At 42.4% G+C, this 14,477-nt stretch overlaps 1 pseudogene; it reads right to left on the reverse strand.

Annotated features, from left to right (window-relative positions):
- Positions 1 to 11,044: 11,044 nt before the first annotated feature.
- LOC117054753 lies at positions 11,045 to 14,194 on the reverse strand (annotated as a pseudogene).
- Between the last annotated feature and the right edge of the window lie 283 nt (positions 14,195 to 14,477).

The raw sequence follows: 14,477 nt of genomic DNA on the forward strand, positions 1-14,477 counted from the left end.
CTCAAACAGAGCAGGAATAAATGACCACACCTTGAAGTGAGGCAGCAGACATTACCAGCTCAAGAGGGAGCTCCCCATAAGACCACCAAGTCCAGATTCCAAAATTACTTAAATACAATGCTCATCAAAACATCCTCCTCCCATGTTTTATTCCCGCCACTCAGAAAATTTGACTTTATGGACAATTTGACAGAAGTGAATTACTGCACAATTACTTCTCCCCCCCACCAGCTGTTTTATGAGGATTTGACTAGTTATAACCTGCATTTCCTTCCTCTCTGGAAATCGGCTCTATCACTTAACCCTTCCCCTTTCTAACTAACTGCCATTGCCTTTATATTTGTCCCCCTCCGGGGGGGTATCATGATTAGGAGTGCATTCCCTTATATCATGGTCCCCACCTCATATCATTAAAATGGCATTATTTCAACATTTGAGGCTTGGGGATGAAGAACAGCCCACCTGGCTACAGAACAGATTCTAAAAGCAGAGGCTGGGATTCTTGTTCTAGATCCTGGGTAGGCAAACTAAGGTCTGGGGGCTGGATCTGGCCCAATCGCCTTCTAAATCCAGCCTGCGGATGGTCCGGGAATCAGCGTGTTTTTACATGAGTAGAATGTGTCCTTTTATTTAAAATGCATCTCTGGGTTATTTGTGGGGCCTGCCTGGTATTTTTACATGAGTAGAATGTGTCCTTTTATTTAAAATGCCTCTCTGGGTTGTTTGTGGGGCATAGGAATTCATTCATCCCCCCCCCAAAAATATAGTCCGGCCCCTGAGGGACAGTGGACCGGCCCCCTGCTGGAAAAGTTTGCTGACCCCTGTTCTAGATTAAAGCAGAACAGCATTGCTTGGAAGCAGCCCACAGGGAAAGTGGTAAAGAAATGAAAAGGGTGAAGATGTGGGGAGTTCATTCCAAAGCTATGGAAGCAAGATAACAGCATCCTCCGGAGCTATTTTAAGAAAGCAGACATGCATTAAGAGTTAAATTTCCACAGTTGGACAGTCATTCTGTAGCCTAGCAATATGTGTCCCTTTTAATGGTGCCAAGAATCTAGATTTCCTTCCTGTCCTATTGATTCTGTATAAAGCGACCGGGCAGTTGGAAAGCTACACTGAAGCGGAAAGTGAGAGTACTCTGTGCCCGGGAGGAGGGGGGGCTCTGAACACCCTGTAATTCCCCACTTAATGGTTCCCATATCTGGCCATTTACACAGGGAATGTGAGAGGCTTGAAAGGCATGCAGATTGGGGTTGTGAAATACGGCGCCCTGTCACAATTGCTTGTCTTTTTAATTCATTCATTAATTCATCAAATTGCTGCTACAGTTTTGCATCCTGTTCCCAGACAATGTAGTTCCCTGTTTCCATAAAAAACCTGTAAGAAGTTTCTCTAATTCTCTCAAGAGAAAGCAGAGGAAAAAGTTCTCAAAAATGTCGCCATGTTTCACCCATTCAGATGGAGGCTGCCCTAGTGAGCTATTAGGGCTAGATCAATCATTACCCTAAGTACGCCAGAGAGCACAGCGCCAGCTAAAAATAGGGTCCCTTCATTATCCCTCTGGCTGGCTATCACATATAAGATTATAACCCACAATTTCCAGGGAAAAGCCTACTGACACATGTATTTTTCTGTTATAAGTACGCCTGATTCCTTTGTGTCACAGTCCCTTTGTGATTGTTTTGGCAGAGTAACTTCTGGGCTGTTACAGACTCTTTGCCAACACGCTCAACTATGAAAACGACCCTATTCCAACAACCCTCTTCTTAAGACATCTTTATAGATTGATTTGGTGTTAATTAAAATTGTTAATCTCTACCCCCACTCCGGGAACAAATAACCTCACAAATGCTCAGTGCAGCTGTTTGTTCTCAATTATCCCCTTTCTTGCAAATCAGATTTTTGGAGATCTGGCTGTTCTACAGCACATGCCAAAAAATGATATGCACGATGCTGAATGCACAAAGTGATCAATCTCGGCTGCAAATAACTCTGCTGAATTTAGCTGTGCCCTCAGTTTTCGTCGATATACTCCTCATTTATTAGTGATGTCTCACAGTATAATGTTAAGTGGTCATAACATGTACCCCATTGGCAGAAGTGGGGGGGGGGGTTGGCACGTGTTATAATTTTAAGGTCTTTCACACACACACACACACACACACACACACACGTGTGTGTGTGTGTGTGTGTGTGTGTGTGTGTGTGTGTTAGTAATGTACCAAGCAAATAAGGCCACATGTCTGAAAACAACAGACAAAGACAGGCCTCACTCCATTTTGTCTCCTAGCTGGCCAAGTGTTTTCATCTGCACGGAGGGGGCGAGAAGTCTCTGCCTGAGGATGGGCCATTCCCCTCACAAAGGACAGCCATTAGCCCTACCGGCCAGGGAGGAAACCTTTTGTTTTGCAGAAATGTGTGTCTGGGAGGGGTCAAGGAGAGATGGCATAGGTGTGGAAAATTCCCAAGTTACCTCCTCTGACCCACCCACCCCCATTTGTGATGTAGCTCTGATGTATCTGGGGTGGTGGTGGTGGTCATGGGATAACCTCTTCTGTGATTGGATGCTGTTTCTGGGGGTGGGCTAGACTCCAGGAGGGATTTTGAAATGTCTTTATAAGAGCATGCCTGCATTGTTCTGGGTCTTTTCCCCTGAAAAATCACTGCTGTTGCAACAGCTTCAATAAAGATCAAGCTTACTGGCTGCTTTGCTTCTCAATTTTTCTCTGGTTGGCCTCTGTTTTTTTTACTCCTACCAATGGAGAACCTGCAAAGGACTTTGCAAGGGCTCTTGTGTACCCCATAAGGGAATAGGGGCAGATGTTTTCTTACAACACATGCTTGAACAGAGGATCTCTGGATCTAACTGTGGCATAAAGCTAAGCCTGCAGTTCTGCTTTCCTCTGTCATGGCTCCACAGTTCATGCCAGAATGGGGACTCTCCTGATTTTGGACTTGCAACTCCCTTCAGCTCCAGCCAGCATGGCCAGTGATCTGGTATTGTAGGGCTTGTAGCAGGGGCAGACTTTGGCAATCTTTCGTTACATAGCACCCTATGCATGGTCAAAATTTGGCACACCAAATGGATCTTCTCAGTTATGGGTCTTCTCAATTTTGTGCCCCCTGGTCTTGGTGTCCTGTGCAGTGATGTGAAGACCCAGGAAAAAACCAGAAAAAAACCATCCCGCCCCCACCCCCGTTTTTCCCCCTGAAGCCTTTTTAGTTTTTTTCCCAAAAAATTGAAAAAAATGTTTCAATCCGAGCAAACATTCAGTTTTTAAAAGTCCATCATAACTGTGATAATGACAGACACAACAGAGTAGATGCAGAAGCAGAGACTGAAACTGATACTAATCATTACAGCTCAGAAAATAATTCTGGTTAAATTTCATGCCCATTCATTGAAATTTAGTCCTACCGGTACTTCCTTCTTCAGTTCTTTTTATGAGAATGTTTTTTTTAAAATACTGTGGAGAGGAAATATGAATAATTGTTACTTCTGGATTTTTAAAAATTGTTTTGTGGAGTTTTTGTTGTTGTTGTTGTTGTTGTTCCACATAAACTAGTAAACAGTTCAGGAGATTGTTGCTCCATTTCTTACAAATACAAATAAAATATTATTTTAAAAGTAAATTCTGTTTGTAATAATTGTTTGGATACACTATATTTTTAATATGCTAGTTGTGATAATTTTATGCCCATTAAAATTGTCCATAGTTATATTTTATGTTTCTAAAGTAACAGAATGACTTTCAATCTGGAAAAGAAAAAAAGAAGAGATAATGTAGCATTTTTTCTGAAAATTTCCGTTTTTTCCAGAAAAAAACTGGTTTGTTTCCGAGCTTCAACATTTTCGGAAATTTTACATCTCTAGTCCTGTGTGGGGAAACCACTTGCAACAAATTTTGCAGCATCTGGAAGTCCACTGGTTCCCTGTCCCTGTACTAGCGGCACAAGCAATTCCAAGACGGAGAACTCCATGTGGACTCGAGGTAGCGAGTGACACCAATACTTTGGATCAAATCTATCTTTTGTTTGTTTGTATTCTATATTTTGTCTTGCACGGGGCTCACAAAGTGGATTGCAGAACACGCAAACCTTAATACAAAGGCAAGAAAATATCCAACCTTTGAAATGATTAATAAATCAAATATACATTCCACACTAAAGCTGCAATAGAACGTTATAATGAATAAACTAGCTGTGAGGAAAAATCAGCCTGAATCTTCGCATCAGCTAAAGGCCTATTTTTGTCACCCTTGAAGAAAAGGTTTGACATCAATGTATCAAGGAAATTAAAAGTCACAGAATGTTTCCAATCTCTCTCTCTCTCTCTCTCTCTCTCTCTCTCTCTCTCTCTCTCGGAAGGGTCCAAAATGCATAATTCTCCATGCAGTATGGAACTCCCTAGGACCTCTCTAAAACTTGAGAAGGAACGCTTGTTTTCTTGTGATAAATGAGAGGGCATATGTGTACCATAAATGTAGTCCTATTTAAAGTGATGGCGTGTTTCTCATCACAACCTCCAAGGAACACAGGGAGCAAGAGCTTTCACGAGGGTCCTCAGGATTCTCTCACAGAGGTCCATAACCCTGTCTCAGAATGACACTTCCTAGTTCTCCTCAGGGGAGAGGGCCACAAAGTGATGTGTTTCAGTTTGCAGGGAAGTCGTGCCCTACATGGGCGAACTTTACTTCCAGACAGAAATACATACTCCAGGGAGCCAATACAGATCAAATGTGAATCCTTGGAGCACATCTACACTAGGAAATGAAAAGAGGTTTCAGTTTTGCTTTAAGCATCTGCTGTAACTTTGAAAAGTGTCAACTTGTAGGTTTAAAGCATTCTAAAGTTTTGGAGGAGGTGTGGTGGGAGTTCAGGCCTCATTACAATACCCATGAACTTAAAAGAGTTTCCCAGTCTGCTTTAATTCCTTTTATTTGGGAGCATTCACGGTGAAGACATTAGAAAGCCTTGTGAGTAAGTTCTGTTTAAATACAGTATTTGGTGTCCATTGCGTGCTGCAGACCCTCCAAATGTCCCTATTTTCCAGGGACAGTCCTAGATTTACAGAAACCATCTTGATTTCTGATTTAATCCCGCAACGTTCCATTTTTCCTTGGGACGTCCCTATTTTCACCGTAGAAATATTGGAGGATATGGTAGGAGGCCTGTATTTTCATCAGATAAATGTTGGAGAGTATGCAGTTATGTGACCCCTAAGCCATGGAGATAACTAACTATACAACCTTTAGAAGACATCTGAAGGCAGCCCTGTATAGTTTTATTATGTTTTAATGTATGTTGGAAGCCACCCAGAGTGGCTGGGGCAATCCAGTCAGATGGGTGCGGTTATTAGGTATAAATAATAAATATATGGAATAGGACATCCCTATTTTCATCAGAGAAATGTTGGAGGGTATGATGCTGTCAGGTGTAAACACCCAAACTGCGGTAACTTGTTACAATTTGTACGGTTGCATTTATATTGAGATGGAGCATGACTCCACCTAGATCCGGCGTGCCGAACTGGATCCAGTCAGTAGGATGCCCTCCGTTCCCTGTGGGCCAAATGTAAAAGCTGGATGAGGCCACCCATCCACAATGATATCAGGTGACTGTTTTTTTTGTCGAAGAAGAAGATCTATTGATCATCAGGGCTTGCAGAGAAGATGGAGCTATGCAAGCCCTGACAATCAGCTGATCATTGGAATTTGCATAGCTCCATGTGTAGGGCTTTGCAAGCTCTCATCATCCTTGTTCACTGTTGCAAAAAGCTTTGCAGGTGCTGCTTATCCGCTGATCAGTGGTGCCTGGAAACCCCCATTGGCCTGATGTCAGGTGTAGGGCAGGTGGGGCTGACTTGGCCCCAAAGGCCTCACAGGCCCAGTTAACTGAGCTTTTGCAAAAAGAAACTAGGCAAAAACAAGACATTTAAGTGAATGGATTCATGAATGCAGTGGGGGGCAGGGGATTGCAAAGAGAAGTGGAATAAAGAAGGTGGCAAATGTATGTAAAATATCCTCCAAACAACTGCTCTCCAACTTTCAGAGAACATATTCAAGTAGAGAAGTGTGGGGAGAACACTTAAATTTTACACGGCGCCTCTTTACATAATTAAGTGACTTACATCATTGTTCCATTAACTTTCACAGCATCTTGAGCAGGAAAAGAGGCCTGTATATTATCCCCCAACCCTCTTTCTAGCATTGAGACATGAAGAGAAAATGACTTGCACATGACCACCCAAGAAGCATATGAATAATCTACTACATAGATCTCAGTCCTTTATTGTCTCCTTCTCTTCCCAGCCCAACAATCACCCATGCAGTTTTCTTCATTTTACAGCTGGCGTTTCTAGAGTGAGAGCCAATGTCTGAGAAGGAAAACCCTCAAATGGTTTTCCAGCAAACTGAATCCAGAAGAACAAAGCAGATCCGCATGAAGGACATAAAATTATGTTTTTGGTTTCATCCAGAAAAAAGTGGGCGTAGTCGATTTGTGAAAGGGTATAGGATGCCGAAGCCATGATGGCAAGACCCATAATAAATCAGCTTCAGAAAAGAATCAACTGGAATGTTCTCTTGCCCAAGCCTAGTGAGATAATTGGAAGCAATGCAGGAACACAATCTTGAACCTGCTCATTTCCTATCCTTTTCCATACAGCTTCTACACAGGGAACTTATAGGAATACTTTTCAAGGGATCTTTTGTGTTATGTATTGAAGTTCTCACCCTAGGCCACTAGGGGTGTTGTGTATATAGTTTCACTCTGCCCACCGTGACTGCAGTTCTCACTCAGGTCCACATGCAAATGAAGGATTGAGAGTGCCGTTCACGGATTCGGTAGCTAGAGAGAGTTGTTGCTGTTGCACGTTACTGAGTACTATATAAGCAGGCTGGCTCAGCCCTTCAGTCCAGTTCTGTTCCAGCCTGAGAATAAAGAGAGCTGCTTGGAGAATCACTGTGTCGTCTGCTATGTCCAACCACTGCTTAATATTTTGAGTTCTTCCTGGAAAGCAAAGTGTGAGAGGTTGCGTGCGTCTCTCTTTGCTGCTCCACCTGTGAATGCTGTATTACAAAACCCATAAGAAAGAAACTGAAGGAGGCTGTACATTCCCGAGCCTGAAATTCAGTTCCTGAAATTCTAGGCAAGCTATTGATTTGCTGCAAATGGACGTGTTTTGTTAGGAAGCAAACTTGAACGAGGAAGGCACGTGAAAGGAGAGTGGCATTCTGAGGCGCAGCAGTGCTGCAGAACAGGCCCCAGCTTTGCCTGTCCATTTCCTCCCTCTGAAGCCATGCTCGGTCTTCTGTTTCAAAAGCAGTTACTGCATTATTGATTTCCTAAATACATTTTTTAAAAGCATTTAAAATTGGGCAATTAGTTACTGATTAATGCAGAATGTCAAAACAAGAACAATTGATTCGGCCAATTGATCAATTGATTCATAATTTCCTTGATAGTGCTGGATGCCTTTTTGGTTGTTGTTGTTGCCATTACCCTGGTCCTCACCTAGGGGCTGGGGAGAAGGGATGTGAGAATGACTGCAGAGGAAGATTTACAGGCCTCCGAGGATTATGTTGGGTATGAAAGCCATTTCCAGTAATTGCTTGTTTATTAAAAGTAACCCGCTCTAAGAAAAAGCTTGTAATAGAGGAAACGGCAATAAGGAATAAAACATAATGGAGACCAAGTGTTGGGTTTAGTAGTTTTGCTATTAACCAGGCTAATAATGGAACCACAAACCACAAACCTAGAAAAGTCAATGTGAATAAAGGAAAATGATTTTGAGGAATCGAGAATAAAGGGACTCTTCAACCTTTCCATGCTACTGCTCTCCATATTACCGTATTTTTCGCCCCATAAGATGCACTGTTTTCCTCCTAAAAAGTAAGGGGAAATGTCTGTGCGTCTTATGGAGCGAATGCATGGTCCCTGGAGCCAAATTGCCTAGGGGCCAAAAGCAGATCGTGCTCTTTTTTTTTACAAAGAGAGAAGGGGGTGTTGAAAGGAAGCTGCTGAACAGCTGTTCAGCAAGTGATCGGGAGAGAGATAAGGCTCCCTTTCCAGCCCCGCCCCCTTGCCCAGGCCTTCATTGTTGAATGCAGAGGGAGGCTGTTTGTTTCCCCAGCGACATGTGACTGGCTGATTAGATTATCTGTCTGGAAACTGTAGAAATGGCTGTAGGACTAGAAGCTGCAGAACTGTGAGTTGGACCCCATAAAAACAGGGCTTTTCCTCTTCGCAAAAAAAGCTGCACCACTTTAGAGGGGCTTCCTGGACTGCAAATTTCATTTGTGAAAAGGGGGAGAAGTTATAGGTGTTTTAGATTTTCCATTATAATAAATTGTGGGTGGGTGTGGGGAGGGAACAGTGTTCCAGATTTAATTGATCTGATCGGGACCCAATAATAAGTCAAATCAGGTCAAATCTAAGAAAGACCAGGTTGCTTCCCAATGTTACAGATCGAGACTGAAGGCGAATCTTGTGACCTGTGCATATTCCCAGTTTGTACCTAAAATCGTATTCCAAATTATAGTAAAAATGCTTAGCCTTAGTGGGGAAAAAAATACTGAAAAATAAGGCTATATAACTAGTACATTGTTTTCTCGCTCAAAACATTCCACAATACAGAAAAGCAAGCCAGGATGTTAGCATCACAGGAGGCATTTCAAATCATGTTAAATATATTGCTGTGGTTTTCACAGCTGGTAAAAGCAGGAAGCCCATCAAAAGCCATCCTGTTAACTTTCTATTTTCTTTCAGTTCAGACAGAAATCTGATACATTATTCAGTTTTAATACGCCAATTCCGACACAGATGATAGAGTACATTCCCAGCGCCTTTGCAAGATATTCTTGCTAGGCCTGACATCAGAAGCAGAAGATGCGCTCCTTTGTGTGGTTACTTGGGTGTAAGGACTATTGAGCGGGGTGCACTGGGGACTTACTTCTGAGTAACACTGCAGAAGTTGGAGTCCTTCTAGCTTAATTTCAGAGGAGCTTTTATTGTAATGAGTGTTAATCTCTTGTTAGTATTTATATTTATATGCTGTATTTATATACTTCCATTCTGTTAAAGCATTCGGTTTAAATTTACGATTTAAAATGTTACAAGAAAAATATAAGTTGCAGTCAACCAAAGCAGCAGCATTCATTGCTGTCCTCTTCAAGTAGCCCTATCAAATTAGCTTTTGCCCATTTGGTGCTGCTACTGTAATTCTGTTTTATTGTCGTTCTATTTTCTTTTTATGGGAGTTAATTCTATTCTTAATTGGCAGGTGGGGGCCCCTGTATTTTAAACAAACAAATTATTTAATAAGTGATTTATTGATTCAATTATAAAAGTGATGAGTTAGTCACCTGATGTCTTTAATCCTGCTCTCCTGTTAGTCCCTACTGCAAAGTTTCCCAAGAGCCTGACCGCCAGCTTGTTGTTGGATGCTAAAGAACTACAGCTTTCCCAGCTCTGTGCTCAGCGAAGCTACTTCCTGCAAGGAATCAGCTGTGTGATCAAGTTCCTCCTGGACAGCTCAGACACACAGCTGCCCCACACATTGTCACATTTGGGTGGGGACAGGTGAGTGGGGTTTGGGAAAATAGCCTCGTGGGTCAAATTGGCACCCATCCCGGGCCAAATTTGGCCCATGGTTAGAGCTTCCCTACCCCCCCGATTTGTCAGAATATTTCTAAGCCACCAACTCATAAGAAGATCAAGGCGGTGTACAATAAAATCATGAAAACATCATAAAACTATTCTGTTATGAAACTATAAAATCATAAATTACAGAACAAATGATCAATCCTGAATCAAATTAATTCTCCAAAAATTGTTGCTGAAACAAATAGATTTCCAGCAGGTCCCTGTTAATTAGATGATTGTGCTCATTGCATATCAAGATCAGCAATGAGTTAATTTCTGCAGTGCGGCACTTTGATTAAATCTGCAGGTGTTTTGAATCTTTAAGCTGATAACTGGCTACTCTCTACTATTCATTCATTCATTCATTCATTCATTCCAGAGAAGTACTTCAGTGGTCTGGTCCTCATTCAGTGCAGTAAGCAGCTTGTTGATTGATGCCATTGTTGGCCTCTGAAGTTAAGGACAAATACATTGAGGATCATTTAAGTCTTTTGGGTTGTGTATGTATTTTGTCACCTGGTTATCATTGCAACTGAATGATAAATCAGAAACAACCATCATCATTTCAATGAGATAACAGGACATGGTAATTTCCAGTACTGAAAACTTGCATCTTCCTGAGTAATTTAGATACAGCTGCAGATTTTTTAAGCTGAATTGCTCTAGCAGATGGAAGGAGCCTGAATATTCAAGGAGGACAGTGGCATTTCAATACAAGGTGATTGCTCAGGAAGTTTCCCATGCTGCTTGCAGCATACAGATCTCCCTGCACTTGTTTACAACACAATGATCACAAACAAAAGTCAACTATGCACCTGCTTATGCGGCTCATGAGAGTAAGAACATAAAAGACATTGAAGAGCAATTTAAAAATTGAGTGGAGGAAGGGAGAGAAGAATGTTTTCTTTCATGTGCTCTGAGAGCTTTCAGATCACTGTGAGAAGTAGATATTTGTCTGTTACGGATGATATACTTTTGCATAGTATATCAAATGCAATTTTAGCATTGAAAAGATGGAATTAGAGATTTAGAGCAAAAGATTATCATTCTTGCTGTCTTGTTACATTTCAGTTTAATCCAAAAAATGCAACCATAATCTTAATGGAAAAAGTCAGCCTCTGAGATTTACAGATTGGCATGGTGAAAATGTTTGGAACCATTTTCCTTTCCTTTCCTTTTTTTTTTTTTTACAGACTGTGACTGCGGTCCTCAAACCCACTTTATGGCATATCAGATGCTGCTCTCTTCCTCTCTCTCTTTTGTAGTTTTGCCCAGAATACACTTTTAATGCACATTAAAAAATGCTCATCTTGCAAATTGTTTTGCAATCCAAATATACAATAGCTTGGAAAGCAAATAGTTTAGAAAAGGAATGCAAATGTAAAAAGGCTACTTAAACCTATAACAGCAGAGTTTCTGCATGGCTCATCTTTACTGGGTTTTTTTTTACTGCTTCATCAATATCTGTAATCTGTTCCTTCAACTGGCTCCACTGTTCTGGATTTAGAGAGATACCTTTTCCGCCAGGTGTCATTTCACCTTCTTGATCCATCCAGTATTCTCTAATATCAATTAGGACTTAACCTTTAAAATCACAAACACTGACATACCGGTATCTCATTTTACCAATCTGAAACATATTCTCATCTCTATTACTACTTTGCTTGTAGGTGGCAGCACCTTTTAGCAGTCTTCTGTTTCTTTACAGGATTTTCAGGCACAGCTTGTGCTTTCCTTTTCACCTTTTTGTCAACTTCACTGTCTGAATCAGTGGCAGTTGAGCTTGAAGACACAAGTTCTTTTGATTTCAGCACTGTTCCACTCAGCGCCCGCTGCTCTCCAGATGCTGGTCTCTTAAAAGGTAAAGGTAAAGGGACCCCTGACCATCAGGTCCAGTCGTGTCCGACTCTGGGGTTGCGGCGCTCATCTCGCTCTATAGGCCAAGGGAGCCGGCGTTTGTCCGCAGACAGCTTCCGGGTCATGTGGCCAGCATGACAAAGCTGCTTCTGGCGAACCAGAGCAGCGCACGGAAACGCCGTTTACCTTCCCGCTGGAGCGGTCCCTATTTATCTACTTGCACTATGATGTGCTTTCGAACTGCTAGGTGGGCAGGAGCTGGGACCGAGCAACGGGAGCTCACCCCGTGGCAGGGATTCGAACTGCCGACCTTCTGATCAGCAAGCCCTAGACTCTGTGGTTTAACCCACAGCGCCACCTGGGTCCCTGCTGGTCTCTTAGAGGGCCAGAATAGGGATCTCCTAACCTCCTGTGGCATTAAACCACAGAGCCTAGGGCTTGCTGATCAGAAGGTTGGTGGTTCAAATCCCCGCGACGGGGTGAGCTCCCGTTGCTCGGTCCCAGCTCCTGCCCACCTAGCAGTTCAAAAGCACGTCAAAGTGCAAGTAGATAAATAGGTACCACTCCAGTGGGAAGGTAAACAGCGTTTCCGTGCGCTGCTCTGGTTCACCAGAAGCGGCTTAGTCATGCTGGCCACATGACCCGGAAGCTGTACGCCGGCTCCCTTGGCCAGTAACGCGAGATGAGCACCGCAACCCCAGAGTCGGACATGACTGGACCTAATGGTCAGGGGTCCCTTTACCTTTACCATTAACCTCCTGTAGTCCAGAGACTCTGGGGAGTAGATGGAGTCTCCCAACTTAGGCACTGATCCAGAAGACTTCTGTATCCAGAGAGAGACCTCACCAGGCTTGTCTCCAGAGTTTGCCCTGGAATGACGCACAGCACACAAAAAACCCTTCCAAGTTAGAGGGGGAGGCTGAATCTTCACCCAGCCTGAGAGAACAGATTTCAGAAAGCCCAGGCTGAGGTGGCCATTTGACAAGGAAGCTGATACCTGGGATCAAAAAGGAACAGAGTGTTTTGTTAGTAAATGGCTCCTTGAGACTTCTGAAACGGGAATGTTCACTTGCTTCTGCTGAGAAAACAAGCGACCAAGCATGCAGTAAGACTCCTTGGGAAAACATAGCTTCTCTGTCCCAAACAGAATTCTGGAAGAGTGCTAGAAGAATTGGTCTAAAACCAAGACTTTTAGAGCGCACAATTATCTTTTTCCACCTCCGACTCTTCTTTCTGGAAGTCCTTGTGTGTTCAGTCCAAAAGAAATACGAGTACAACAAAAACTGTACACGAAGTATACATGACCAAATATGTTGGCGGCTGTCATTGCTAAGATTACAAGTTGCATACAGTAGAAATGGAAAGAATACCAAAGCAGAAACAAAAGGACAGGGGAACGATTACTAATTATCCAAGCAAAGAAATGAGAGTAAAAAACCCATGTCAGATTGATTCTTTTCTCCTTGGCCAAGGTCTGATACTCTCTTTATAGCTGCTCCCTGCTTTCAGGGTCACTGTATATGCAAGCCTTTGACATAGATCACCTTCCTCACCCAAGCATAATCCCCTCGCCTTTTCTTTTAAAGAAGGCATTTTTAAAGATAATGCCATTAAGGCTATCTCTATGTTCCATAAGCTAGTGCTGAAAATCCATTTCCGCCCCTTAGGAAGGAGGGGGAGTTGCATTCGGCACGATCCCAGCACGTGCGCAGGGGATGGTTTCATCCCCTGCCGCTACTGGCTGAGTCCTGGGTGCGGTGCCCGGCTTGCTGGCCTATCGGCTCAGCTGTCGGGCGTGGCTGGCTGCATTTAAGCCAGAGCGCGCCCAGGACTCAGCCTGCTCTTTCCCTGCTCCATTCATCCTGGACTGCCAGCGCGACGTGCTGGAGTCGGATATTGTTAGTTAGTTCCAATGCCTAAAGCCAATACCGCTCAACATCCGTAACCAATAAAGTTGTGGCCGTTTATGCCCATTAACCTTATTTCCGGTGTCCTGTGTCGTCATTTCACCTCATGGGGGGATCGGGTCTCGATATGCAACGGATCCTCAGCGATGGTCCTCAAACTGTATTTTGTTTCTCTTCCCAGAAATGGGCAGCAGAAAGGGAGTCATTGGGAGTCTCTGTAGAATTACTTTTGTGATTTTCTGGTTACTTTATTCTGTTCTTCTTGATTCTATATGGGTGCAGACCCACCCCCCACCCCCATTGTATGCTGCTTTGGACAAATGCTAAATGGATTTTTTTTTAAAAAAATAAATTTTATTAAATTTTCAACAATATATCACAACACAACAATAACAAAAGAAAAACAAAACAATACAAAAATACAAAACAAATTGACAACAAACACAACTATAACACTATAATCATTCTCTTCCTTAACATTGTTAGTTGACTTCCTCACGTCCCCTCCTTCTGCTTTCATTGTATAACATCGTTAGTAAATTCTTAACATTATATAATCATCAATCTATGCTAATCTTATTCTAAATCTAATTTCATTATCAAACTTCTATCTTTATTTAATTTTATCTATTTTCCATAACTGTAGCCTAGTATGTCTTCTAGTTCACTTCTTAAATACTAATCTTAGCATAAGTTTTTAAATACTCTTTAAATTTCTTCCAATCTTTCTGTACCACTTCATCCCTCCGGTCTCGGAGTTTACCGGTCAGTTCTGCGAGTTCCATATATTCGATCATTTTCATTTGCCATTCTTCCACCGTTGGTATCTCTTCGGTTTTCCAGTTTTTAGCTTGTAAAATTCTTGCAGCTGTTGTGGCATATATAAAGACTGTCCTATCCTCTTTAGAGATTTCATAGTTTGGCATGCCCAGTAAGAAGGCCTCTGGTTTCTTACTAAATGTGTTTTTCAACACTTTTTTCAATTCATTATATATTTTCTCCCAGAAGTCACTTACTTTAGGGCATGTCCACCACATATGAAAGAAGGTACCTTCTACTTGCTTACAT

The sequence above is a fragment of the Lacerta agilis genome, chromosome 11 (assembly GCF_009819535.1).
Source record: "Lacerta agilis isolate rLacAgi1 chromosome 11, rLacAgi1.pri, whole genome shotgun sequence".
Taxonomy (NCBI): Eukaryota; Metazoa; Chordata; class Lepidosauria; order Squamata; family Lacertidae; genus Lacerta; species Lacerta agilis.